Consider the following 13,066-nt stretch of genomic DNA (forward strand, 5'->3'; position numbering starts at 1 on the left):
TTCCTATGGATTCCTCTCCCTACCTCTTGAAGAGACCTGCTGCCTTTCCACAGGGTAAGTCTTTCTTCCCTCCACAGTGGATCTTCCTTAGAATATTAAAGGTGATATGAGGCTCTATCACGTGGGGGAGTGATCTGTTGCCTTTTCAAGACCCCCAAAACTGCCTGGGGAGGAGTTCATGACTGCAGACTCTGCAAAGAAGTCTGGAATGTGCAGTCCGAATCCAGTCTCCTTGGAGGTATCTCCACTCACATAAACCACAGACCCCATTTCATTTACCTGTCATTGAATATCTTAATGTTGTTCCTTAACCTCATGCTATCAGATCATGTCCCCTCAGGTCATGTAGAATAAGAAATGGGCTTTAAATGGCCACTCTTTTAGCTACACACTCACAGCAGTGTCCCAGTATCTCTTCTGTAAAGATGAATTATGTTTTTAATCAAAAGTCATCCTTGGGGAAAAAGGAGGGAGGTAAGCATTGGTTACATGCCTTGGAAGAGGAAGGAGAAGGGGACTCATGAGGGAGCCACATTTTACTCCCTTCCCTGAAAGAACAACAGGACCAACAAGTCAGTTTCTAAGTTATTGATAGGCAACAGTAGAATAAGACAATTTGGAAGATATCAGTCCTTGTCCCTAGGATTGTGGGGTTAGAGGAGTGTCATATAAAGGATGACAAAGAAAAAGGATTCCTGTCTTTTTAAAAGAAAACTCAGTCTTTTTTTATACCTGGCAGTCTATACCACTTAAAAATATAAGTGTGAAGTCCAAGTTGGACTTAGCTGACTGTTGGGAGGGAAAACGGCCAAGGGAAAGAGAACCCATATCTGGGAGTGAGTTAAGTCACAGAACAGGCTGTGCCACATCGTTGAAGGAGGAAACTGTAGTTAGGACATATGTGTGTGTGTGTGTGTGTGTGTGTGTGTGTGTGTGTGTGGTGTTGTTGTGTATATGTTTTCAAAGACAGATGCTGATAGTCTGAGCTGGGCTAAAAGACTCCTTGAGGCTAGAGAGAGGGAAGAGATGTCTTGCTGCCATGATGAGCAACAAAGAGCAAGTCTTCAACCAGGGGAAACCAGATGTGTGTCCAAACTGTGCACATTCTGAAAAAGTAAGGATGGCCATTGACCTGGATCCGCAGGTACAGAAGCACAGTGGAAAGTCCAAAGGGGGTTGTGTAATCAAAGATTTCTAAGAAAGGGCTTAACTATGTGAGGACACTTATCACAGTGTCAGGATAGAGGCAGTGAATTTTTAAAATCATCTTGACTGAGGTACAGTTTATAAACAATAAAAGTTAACTGGGTGAAAGAGGAAATGAGGAGTTATTGCCTAATGGGTACAGAGTTTCTGTTTGGGATGATGAAAGAGTTCTGGAAATAGGTAATGGTGATGGTTACACAATACTGTTAATATAATTAATGCCACTGAACTATACATTTAGTAATTAAAGGGACACTTTTAATGCTCTATGTATGTTACCACAACAAAAAAAAAATTACTAACTAATCAAATGCCCCTTATAGTCAATCAATCTCTTGGAAAACACCAGATTATTTTTTGTCACTTTAATTTTGCCTTTTCTAGAATTTCATAAAAATATGACCATAAACTGTGTAGTTCTTTTATGTCTGGCTTCTTTCACTTAATATAATGCTTTTGAAAGTCATCCCTATTGTGTGAATTAGGCGTTCATTTCTTTTATCCGTACGTGGTACTCCATTGTATGGCTGTACCATGATTTGTTTACTCATTTCCCAAAAGATGTATAGTTCAGCTGTTTGGTTATTGTATATTTTTAATGCCAGTCTGGATTAAATACCAGAGCAAGATCTTACTGTCACCTGGATTAAACACTAGAGCAAGATCTCACTGTCACCTGAAGATTTATGCAAGTGTTGGCTGTGTAAGGTTATGAACAAAGGTTCTTAGGCGAGTCCTTTGTGTTCTTATGACTGCTTTACATCTTGAACCATGGCCTCCAGATGATCTCTAAATCTCATATTTTTCAGTTGACTGGATCCCAGGTTTTATTCTATGAGCCATGCCCCATGTGGGGAGCTCTATGGCTGGGGATTTATGTTGACAGGTTCCATGAAGACTGTGAGGCAGCAAAGACATTCTCTTTTGTTACTGGTTTTCTAGATGACTCCTATAATAGCTGCAAGAGGTGGGTCAATAGAAATTTTATATCACATACAATATTATATGTATGCCATAATGTAATATATTATATAGAATCTAATATGATTTACTATGAAATATATATCACTTACCTGAATAGCTGATGCTTTTATTCTTCTGTAAGAAAAAAAATTGCTTAGAAATATTTATTGAGAATTACTATTATTTTTTCATTTCCTTCCCATTCACAGGCTCCATAAAGCGTCCTGTCCTTGGCTTTGGAACCTCAGGGTGTGTCTTCAGGTTCTACTTGCACAAGTACCTTGTCTTCAGGGGTCTTTGGTACCTGGTTTCAGTTTTACTGACATATCTCACTCTTACTCTCATTTCCCCCTGTACTGTGAGCTTGACATTTCAGACCATGCTTTTTATCCCAGAGAGGCCTGGAATGAGAGGAAAGACAGTTTCGGTTCTGACCCATGGGCTCTAGGCCCTAAAAGGCAAACCTGGCTTCCTGACCCTGCCAATCCTTTGATTCTCTTTAGCTCCCTGGTGAGAAGCTGGCAGTATTTAATGAGTGACTTCTCAGCTTGGGCTCTAGCTGTGCCTTCCAGGGGCCTCAGAATGGATTTGAGCATCCAATGGTCAACATCTAAGACTTTCTCCAAGGTTGTTTCTCATCCCCTGGGCACCCCCAAGCCCCCTCCCCACTATCACCAAACATGCTCTGGTGACCCTGAAAAACTCACCCATGCTGGTCTGAGCTGTGACTGCTGTGATACTTAATTAGAAATGCCTTAATTTCCTTTATGCTGGGACCGGGACACACAATATTCCAGACTGGGAAAAAGGATAATGTGAAAATGGTGACCACAGAAGACATCTGTTTGTTTTTCTCTCGCTAGTACCACCCTTACTCCCACCTTTATTAAAAATACCTTCATTCTTTAGGGAACTGTTCCTTTCCTATTTCATCCTATGATTCTAGAATAGGAACCAGTTCCAGTATCCTGGTCTCATCACAAAATCCACACACAAAGCTTGTGACCTAGCCAGGCCATTCAGAGACATTCCCTTTGATTCTTTCTCTCTCCTGCTAGTAAAGGAGATATAAGTTGTAATCTCAATAGCTAGCAACAGCATCCCTCATAATATGGAAAAGATTAAGAAAATGAAATCTTACATGCTGGGAAATGTCTCTGTTTCTCTTCGGGGTACACATACCCTACTAAATACAGACTTGGTTCAATTGGCAGTTGAGATCCCTATCCTCTCCTGTCCCACACATGTGACCCAAATGAGGCCAATCAGATGCCATTCGATGAGAACTTGAGCTATGTGACATAAGACTAAAAGGTTCCCATGAACATTAAGATCATCTTAACAAGGACATTCAGAGACTATCCGTTGGTCTATAAATCTAAATCCCTCTTCTCTTAAAGACTCAATTGCTCAACTTTTCCTTTATTTCCCTGAACTTTCCTATAATTCTGTAATGTATTTCATATTCTCGGAGAAGAGGTTGACAGTGCTTCCAATGTGACTTCTTGGCCAGTTGGTAAACTTAAAATTTCAGTTCAAATAAGCTTAGTCTTTGTTTGGGGGAGGGCTGCCTAGGGACAGTTAATCCAATCTATCCTGTTTGTCAGGACTGTCAGCCAGGTGGCAGAGGAAATGACTGAGTGACAATTATGAGAATGAGAGTAGGAAAGACATCTAACAGATTTAACATTGTTAACAGATTTTGTATGTGGGGGCTAGGAGAGGTGCAAGATCTGGGACCATCCTTCACTGTTCCTGATGAATTTTCCCATGGGGTTAAGGGATGGGACAGACAATTCATAGCCAGAGTCATCTTGTAGAGAATTGCAGACCCAGCAGCTAATGTAAAGCCCTTTAAACAGTCTGGGAAAGTCTTACCAGCAGCTTTCCTTCATGAGAAAGGTTACAGCGGGTGTCTCCAAGAGTTTGGGATGGCACTGGAAAAAACAAAGTACCTGTTTTTCCTCTGCTCTCAAAACACAACAACCAATATGAAGTCTTCTCACACCAGATGGGTATGGGGTTTTCCCCATACACCAAGCAAGCCATCAATTCTACTGTAGATACCAGCTGGGTGTCCTCTAATACAATCCAGTCTGACACCAAACACCTGAAGATAATGTCAAATCTCATAAGTTGAGGGTTCAGTCCCCAAGACTACTGTCTCTACTCCCCCAGATGCCAATCACAAACCCCAGTTCAGTTTACCTCTACTTCCAACTAACAAGCTATAAATCGGGGTTCCCATGTCTCTCTCTTCAGGTTCAATTAATGTGCCCAAGTGACTCACAGAACTCAGGGAAGCTCTTACTGATTTATTGTGAAGGATATCATAAAGAATTACCAATGAAGAGATCCATAGAGTGAGGTACTGGAGAAGGAGCACAGGAATCACCACATGTTCAGCTGTCTAGAAGCTCTCTAAACCCAGTTCTTCTGAGTTTTATGACAAATTTACTGCATAGGTATGATTGTAAATGAACTGGGTGAGGTAACCCAACAAGGGCTTTTTACCCTTACCTGGGCAAATCTGTTTAATCTATTAATCAGTAAAAGTGAAAATTTACAGTAGAGAAAAAGTATATGCCTCAAAATAGTCTCAGTTGTTTAGAGAAAGCTTGCTACTTGCCAGGCACAGTGGCATATGCCTGAAATCCCAGAGAAGCCTGAGTAACTTAGTGAGTCCATTTCTCAAGATGAAAATTTTTAAAAAAGGTTAGGGATGTATCTCAGTGGTAGAGTACCCCTGGGTTCTATCTCCAGTACCACAAAAAAGAAGGAGGAATAGGAAGAGGAAGAAGAAAGCAAGCCTAATTGGTCTATATAGCCCTCATTATTTCTTTTTTATATGTCTGTCTACATTCCATCTTAGTTGTGATTCTTTATCAATAACTGAAATATCTGAGATTTTTCCATTCTTATAATCTAAGTTGGCCTGCCACAGTTTCTTGGATGCTGGCAGAAGGCGCAAGATTCTTGGATCATAGATATAGGACTTTATTTTTCATCACAATCACAATAGTCAGATTGACATTTGTGGTAGTTTCCCAAGTCCTAAGTAACACAGTGTATGCACAGTGTATGCAGTGGGCACCTGCATACACAATGGATTATGTTAGAAGAGAAAAACCTTGAACTTAGGGAACCCAAACCTTTTTTTTTTTTTAGAGAGAGAGAGAGAGAGAGGGAGAGAGAGAGAGAGAGAGAGAGAATTTTTTAATATTTATTTTTTAGTTTTCGGTGGACACAGCATTTTTATTTTATTTTTATGTGGTGCTGAGGATCAAACCCAGCGCCCTGCACCTGCCAGGCAAGCGCATTACCACTTGAGCCACATCCCCAGCCCGAACCCAAACCTTTTATGATAGATAGCAAGTAGATAGGCACCTTTCTTCCAATAGGGAGATATCATCTCGCTCTCTTTGAAAGATAGTTGATAACCAAGGTAGTCTGTTATTGTGTTTGTGAAATGTACAGAAACATGAGCAATCCATGAAGAATTATTTCTTAACAATGAGTCTTAGCAAATGATTGAGTCATACCATTCCTCATAAATCTCTTGTGGGACATTGGTCATTTTCTAACCTAGTTTATCAGAAATTGGAGGTGGAATATTGATTGATAGCTGCAACAGAATTAGTAATGATAATGAATGGGAGGAGGGACTTGGATGGAGAGGCAACAGGTATTAGAAGATATATTAGAATGACTTTTTGGTTGCGAATGGCAGAAACCTACTTTTGGCCAGCTAACATTAGTAAAACATGTAGGTTCTATTTAGGGATCTCCCATAATTGTAACCAACATTTTCTTTTCATGAGCATGATATATTCCCTGGGGACTATGTTTCTTTTATGGAACCCAGGTATTGACCCTCCTGCCTTCTGAAAATTCAGTGACTTGCAACTTAGCAGAGGTCATAAGAAATCTTCATATATTTAAGGAAGCACCACTGGAAGTTGTGCTATATATATCAGAACTATAGATATCTCTCTAAAGGGAAACTACCCTTAATTATTTGGGAGATATTCAGAGAGAGACAACCGCCTCATTTTTATTTATGAGCTCCTTGTATGTAGTTATTCCATGCCAGGAATTATCCAATTAAAAAAATGATACAAAATTAGTGCCTGACTTTAGTTGAAGTGATCAATACTGCTACATCATCCTTGGAAGACACCCAGGTTGGCCTCAACTCACTGATCAGTGTTGTACCAGATATAATAGCTCTAGATTTACATTTCAAGGGCCAAAACAGAGCTTGTGCCATCACTGATATATCTTGCTGGGCCTGGATTAATATCTCAGACAAAGTGAAAAGGTCAGTACAGAAACTTAAGGAGAAAGCCACCTGATTCTCTAAAATACACTCTGATGATTTATGGAATTTATGAAATTATCTATTGTTTGGTGCCTGGCTCTGGGATCCTGAGAAGTAGTTGAAGTCCTATTGATAACAGCTTAAATTAATGCTGCATGAGAGAAATTGGACAGATTTGGTCTTGGCCTTTATTGGTCAGATTAATCAGAGTGGCCAATGGAGTGTCATACTCATTGGCATTCCATCAGGATTCAAAGCAGCATAGATAGAAATGCTTGTGATTTAGTATAATAAAGATAGTGTTCACTTCTGGAACAAAGAACAAGCAGGCTTACATTACAGTATAAAATACTGGGGTTCTCGAAGCTTGGGGTTCCTCCCCTGTGATGGAATCCATTATACATGCAGATGTCATGTAGCTCTTTTTGCACGGCCCTGCAGGTATTGAGGCTTAGAAAAATCACAAAAGCTCATACTTTGGCTACTGATATTGCTGTCAGTATTAAAGTCCTTTACCTTTGCTGCAAGAGTCTCAAGTCTTCTGCTAGAATCCATGAAACTAGCAGCCCAGCTTGTTAGCTTGGAAGTACAGTAAAATCTCAGATCCCTCGTAGCTCTTCACATCATTTAAGAACTCACCATTTATCCATAATGTTCTTAATTGGGTAAAACTTTTCACCAAATGAGCTTAGTGTAATTCTGTCTCTTCCCACCCAAACAGGATTTGTGAGGGACTTGGCTGACATTCGATGTCCTTCACAGCTCCCTCCCCTTCAGTGGGCTTGGCCAGGTTCTTTAAACAGTCTTTTTGTAAGGGTTGGGAGTGGAGGTGGGGGAGGGTGTGGAATGATCTTAGTGGGTCTCTCCAGGCTCTGCCTCTTGTACTTTCTTGTGCCATTTTATCTTATCCTGCAGCCTGTTCTTGGTCTTTGTCCATCCTAGTTGTGGTGAACAACTATTGGTTGACTATCCAGTATCCATTCTCCACCATGCCTCCCCTTCCTCTAGATGAGTTCCTCATGGAACCCAAACATCATTCAAACATTTGCTTACTTTCAAACATCCAGAGGAAGCTGACCCACTTCCAGCCTCAGAGGCAGATGAAATGAATTCGTCTAAGAGTAACTCATTTATTCCCTTTGTCAAAAGACTAATTCTGGCCACTGGGATTTTAGAAATTTGAGGATGAACTTCTCTGAAATGTTACTTTTTCTCTTAAAAAGCCACAGAGAGAAATATATCCTATTTCTAGATGTGATGTTTGGAGCTTCTGCAGACATTCCTATCCTGAAAATGAAGCCACCATTCAGGACCGCAGAACAGATACACGATGACAATTCTGTGCTGCTTACTTCATCAATTGTAGTGACATTTCTACCTCTGGGCTTCCCATTAAGAGAGAGGTTGCATTTCTTTAATGTTGTAGTCTGTTTAATTAGGGCGTTTGGTTACTGTTAAATATTGAGCTCAGTTCTGGGAACCCTTTTAGAACTTTAAATTAATTCATGTATTTAAAGATGATGATAATGACAATGATGATGATGATGATGATGATTTGGGCACTGAGAACTGAACCCAGAACCATGCTACGCATGTGCTCTGCCACTGAGCCACACCCACATGCCCTTCATTCTTATGGCTTAGAACAGTCTTACAGGTCTATTATTTTCTTCATTTGCATATAAGGAAATTCAGGTATAGGAGCCTAAATATCTTGATAGGTCACTCAGCTAGTTAAATGATAGAGCTAGGATTCAAAGTCAGGTCTATCTTAGAATCTGCAGAATTACCACACTCCATTACTTCACACTAGGCTGCCGTTGGTAGCCTAAAGCATTCCAACTAGATACTAACTATATTTCTCAAGGTGACCCAGGATGCAACAAGAAGAATTAGGTTTTGGATTCTCTTAGTCCCAAAAGTCTATGCCTGCAATCCAGCTTCACTCCCCCATATTCACCTACAAGGCGCACTACTTGCCCAGAAGAGGAGGTTAGACATTAATACCCAATTTCATGTCCAATTTGAACACTAGAAAGACAGCCAAAAGTTAATATGTGAGGTATTATTTCAAATTCTATGTATTTTAAGCATATTGATATGATAAATATCCCTATTCAAAGGGCATCTATTATGTAGACCAAATTCCACCTTTAAAGAGAGACCCTTTGCTGGGTGCAGGGGCAAACACCTGTAATCCCAGTAGCTCGGGAGGCTAAGGCAGGAGGATCATGAGTTCAAAGCCAGCCTCAGCAAGAGCAAGGAGCTAAGCAACTCAGTGAGACCCTGTCTATAAATAAAATACAAAATAGGGCTGGGGATGTGGTTCAGTGGTTGAGTGCCCCTGAGTTCAATTTCCAGTAACCACTACCCCCCCCCCCAAAAAAAAAGAGAGACCTTTTGACTTTAAGATCTAGCTGGTGGCAACTGGGAGCTTTTATGTTTGTCCTTTTGCCATTGAGGAAATAAGAAAGCAGCTCTTCAAGCTTATCTCTGGGACTTTATATAACACACACATGCACAGACACGCACACACACACACATAATCAAAGAAAACTTCTGCCCTTAGTACATTATCATATATTCTTCCCCTGATAATCAACAGTTATTCCAACATTATATGAGGAGGGAGTGGAAAGAAACTGGATCAACAAATTTACCTCCACTTCCTCTGCCTTGTGTCCTGGGAAGTCCCCCCCTCTCTCCTTATTGAGAGTTCTTGTTTGCTGATCCCATTCTGCCCAACCTGTGGTTGGGAGAAAAATCTGGACTTTGCAAAGGAAAGGATCTTCCCTGCTAATTGTCCTGACCTCCACCCTCATCATTCATATCAACAGATTGTCAAACATTTCCAGAATTATTAAAAGAGTAATCAAAACATCTAGGGGAAAGGTGAAAGGCATTTGAGAACTGGGCCAGAGGTTATCAGTGGGTGGCTCTGTTTAATGAAGTCAGGAGAGGACTATTGCTTCATTTGGGGCAGCATTCCTTAAATGTTGATATGTTTGAAGTCACCTCCTAAGAAACAAGAATAGAATGACATTGAGTAATTAATTTCCAGAGTTTTCTGAACCAGAAAGTAGTGAATCTTGGATGAAATGGAGACGGAAAGACTTAACATTTGTGAGATTCCAAAATGTCATAGGATCTTTCTAGACATAGATAACAAGAAAGATTTGTTTTGTAGGGTTTTTTTCCCCCTAAATCTTTTGTATAAATATCTGGAGCTTTCCTCCACCCGACCCCAGCACTAGGTATGAACTCAGGAATACCCAACCACTAAGCTATCTCCCCATACCTTTTTATTTTATTCTGAAACAGAGTCATGAGGTTGCCCAAACTGACCTCCAAACTAATGATCCTCCTGCCTCAGTCTCCTCAGTATCTGGAATTATTGGCATATGCCACTGTGACCAGCTTGAAGCTTCCTTTTAAATAATTCTGAAATGAAGCAAATGGCCCAAACTTATCTGAATTTAGAGCTCAATAAAATATAAAATCTCTTTTCTAAATCCCTGGGCTTTGAAGATAAAGGTTAGAACTGCAAGAGGTCTTTATATAGGTAGCTAAAGAAGAGGCTGCTCAAAGAGGGTTGGGATTTTTTCTTTGTGTGCATGCTGGAAAAAATTATCCATTTATTTTACATTTTACAAATTCAGATATTCTGTTGGGGATGGAATGTAGAGAAAAGTGATAACAGGGATGAAGAAAAAAATGGGAGAAATTACAGTTATGAAAGGCTATAAGAAAGAATTCTTAGACTTCTTTCCTCTCTGAGAGTTCTGGTTTCTTTTCTTTTGGGCACTGCTGGATATCAAATTCAGGGCCTGGCTCATGCTAGGCAAGCACTCTACCATTGAACTATACTTCCAGCCACCGTTTGGCTTCTTAATGGAATAGTTCAATACCAAGGAGATGATTGAGGTGATGTGTTTGTATTTTGGAAATAAGATACTAATCCTTATTTATGGATAACAAGTATTTTAGTTAGTTATTCTTATAATAGAAATGCTGTTAATATGGTTTACTATGTGATCTACTGCAGTGTAGTAAAAGATTGTTATTTTTTTTTCTATTTTAAAGGCAACCTGTTTACTGTAGAGAATTTTTAAAAACATTTCCTTCATTAGAACAATACGTATTTTTGAGCTCTTGCTAAATGTAGTCACTGGGAATGTAATACTAAACAAAACAAGACTTGGTTTCTGTCCTCACGGAATTCAAGATTGAATAGAAAACATTCATTCAACAAATATTTACATTTGTTTTATAGTAAAGTAAAAATTGCCTCTAATTCTAGAACCTGAAGTTCATTGTTGTATTTTGATAAACAGGCAGATAGACAGTAGGTAGGAAAATGAGACAGGAAAGAGAGAGAGAAACTGCATCTGGGATACTCCCTGAACCAACCAATTGTTGAGTGAGTATAATTCCATAAACTCAAAGTGAAAATACACTGTATCACCTTGATTTTTCCAAGCAATTGCCCCAGTTGTCATCTTTTGGATAAGCAGGAAGCCCAGTATCTTCCCCTGAGGATTCTCTCTCTTGCTGAGAAGTCCCAGAAGCCAGGTGCTCAAGGGGTGGTGAAGGCCGTTCCCTCCTGAGGCACCAAATGGTTGCCCCCCAGCATCCTCCAGCATGGAGCAAAGTCTGCATGATCCCGTGGTCGATCTTTGTTCACCACTGACCTGATGTCCCACTGACCCGGGTCAGTTCTTCCAGAGAGCAGATCCCATGCCCTCAGAGCCAAGAATGGCTGTTTGCCCCTCTCCTGAGATCCACTGTTTGTAGCATATAGGACACTTTCTAGGGCATAGGTCAGCCCCAGCAGACCTGCCACACCTGAGCCCAGACCCTCTTACCTTCCTAAGATCCACCTACAACAATTTTGTCCACGCACAGTGAGAAACACATTTACTCAACCCAACACACACACACACACTCACTTGAACTTGAAACAAAAATTTTATAAAACCTACCCTTTCTATATATGACTCACATTGCTATATTTCTTCTCTATACTTTATTTAATCAAAAAATACTTGGTTGTGAGCCATTAATGATTCAAGGTGCACAGTTTGAAAAACACTGATCTAAACTTTGGCCCAGTTTTCCAGTCCAAATCTCAAAGTTGGCAGGGCATGAGGGTTCATGTCTGTAATCCCAGGTCCTCGGGAGGCTGAAGCAGGCAGATGGCAAGTTTGAGGACAGGCCTGGCAAGTTTGAGGGGCCCTGTCTGAAATTAAAAAATAAAAAGGGCTGGGGATGTAACTTAGCTGTAGAGCACCCCTGGGTTCAATCCATAGTTCCCAAACCAGACAAACAAGACACTCAAAGTCACAAAAGGTACAATTATGCCCCACTTCCTTGGACAACAGAGGTAAATGTGAACTTTTTTCAGATGGCTTCCCTTGGACATACACCCCCACCGCACTCCCTGGGGCCCTGGGGGGGTCTCCATATCCATGTAGAGAAAGCCACTTCAGTGATTTAAAGTGATTGACTCTTCAGCAAGTTCCCACCTCTACCTTTGTAAAGGGATTTAAGATGCTAATACCCCCTCTTCCAGATAGTGAGAGTCCACTTTTATTGGTTGCAAATGATTTTCTGGCACAAGTTGCTGGTGAAGAGAAAGAAAACAACAACAACAACAAATGAGCAAAAAGAACAACAAACAAAAATCTCTTCTAACCTCAACAATAATAACTGATAGTCAGGTACGGTTTTAAAAAATTGTAAAGAACTGGGGTTGTATCTCAGTGGTAGAGCATTTGCATAGCATTCAGGAGGCCCTGGGTTAGATCCTCAGCATCATAAAACAAATATATATTTTTTGCCCCCCAGTATCTTCCAGGGAATGGGATCTTAGGAAGGTAAGAGGGTTCACGCTCAGATGTGACAGGTCTGCTGGGGCTGACCTATGCCCTAGAAAGTGTCCTATATGCAAAAACAGTGGAGCTCAGGAGAGGAGCAAACAACCACCCTTGGCTCTGAGGGCATGGAATCTGCTCTCTGGAAGAACTGAGTAAACCGCACACTGACCTGAGTCAGTGGGGCATCAGGTCAGTGGTGAATAAAGATCGACTGTGGCATCATGCAAATCTTGCTCCATGCTGGAGGATACTAGGGGGCCATATATATATATATATTTAGGGTATAGTGACTGAATGGGAACACAAGGTTGGCTTGTTTCTCAACCCAGGAGCAGGTTATCTGGGAGAGTTAAGTATGCAAAAGTTCAGTATATACAAATCCTCAAAAGGACTCTACGAATCTAAATGCCAATCAAGGATTGAATGGATAAATAGACATAGAATATTCACACAACAGACTACTGTGCAGTAAGGTAAGGGAACAATTTCTAATTATCTGCAACTGATGAATCTTAGACAATGATGTTAAGAAAATAACCCTAGATAGCAGAGTTCATGATTTATTGACATTGGGTACAAATTACAAAGAGCTAATCTATGCTATCAGACATCACAATGGTAGTTACTCTGGGTTGTAGTGACAAAAAGGAAGTGACAAGAAAGATGTCTGGAGCCAGGAAATGTCTCCTGATCAAGGTGC

General features: G+C 40.5%; 2 long non-coding RNA genes across 2 annotated transcripts; both read right to left on the bottom strand.

Moving 5' to 3' along the window:
- Positions 1-1,783: 1,783 nt before the first annotated feature.
- On the bottom strand, positions 1,784-2,623 carry LOC144367733 (uncharacterized). The gene is made up of 2 exons (XR_013427259.1): positions 2,280-2,623; positions 1,784-2,164 (listed from the first exon to the last, which is right to left on the bottom strand). It is a non-coding gene; the product is annotated as an uncharacterized LOC144367733 (long non-coding RNA).
- A 258-nt stretch (positions 2,624-2,881) lies between these two features.
- LOC144367734 (uncharacterized) lies at positions 2,882-9,312 on the bottom strand. The gene is made up of 3 exons (XR_013427260.1): positions 9,151-9,312; positions 4,048-4,106; positions 2,882-2,967 (listed from the first exon to the last, which is right to left on the bottom strand). It is a non-coding gene; the product is annotated as an uncharacterized LOC144367734 (long non-coding RNA).
- Positions 9,313-13,066: the final 3,754 nt, after the last annotated feature.

The sequence above is a fragment of the Ictidomys tridecemlineatus genome, chromosome 11 (assembly GCF_052094955.1).
Source record: "Ictidomys tridecemlineatus isolate mIctTri1 chromosome 11, mIctTri1.hap1, whole genome shotgun sequence".
In the NCBI taxonomy this organism is placed as follows: domain Eukaryota; kingdom Metazoa; phylum Chordata; class Mammalia; order Rodentia; family Sciuridae; genus Ictidomys; species Ictidomys tridecemlineatus.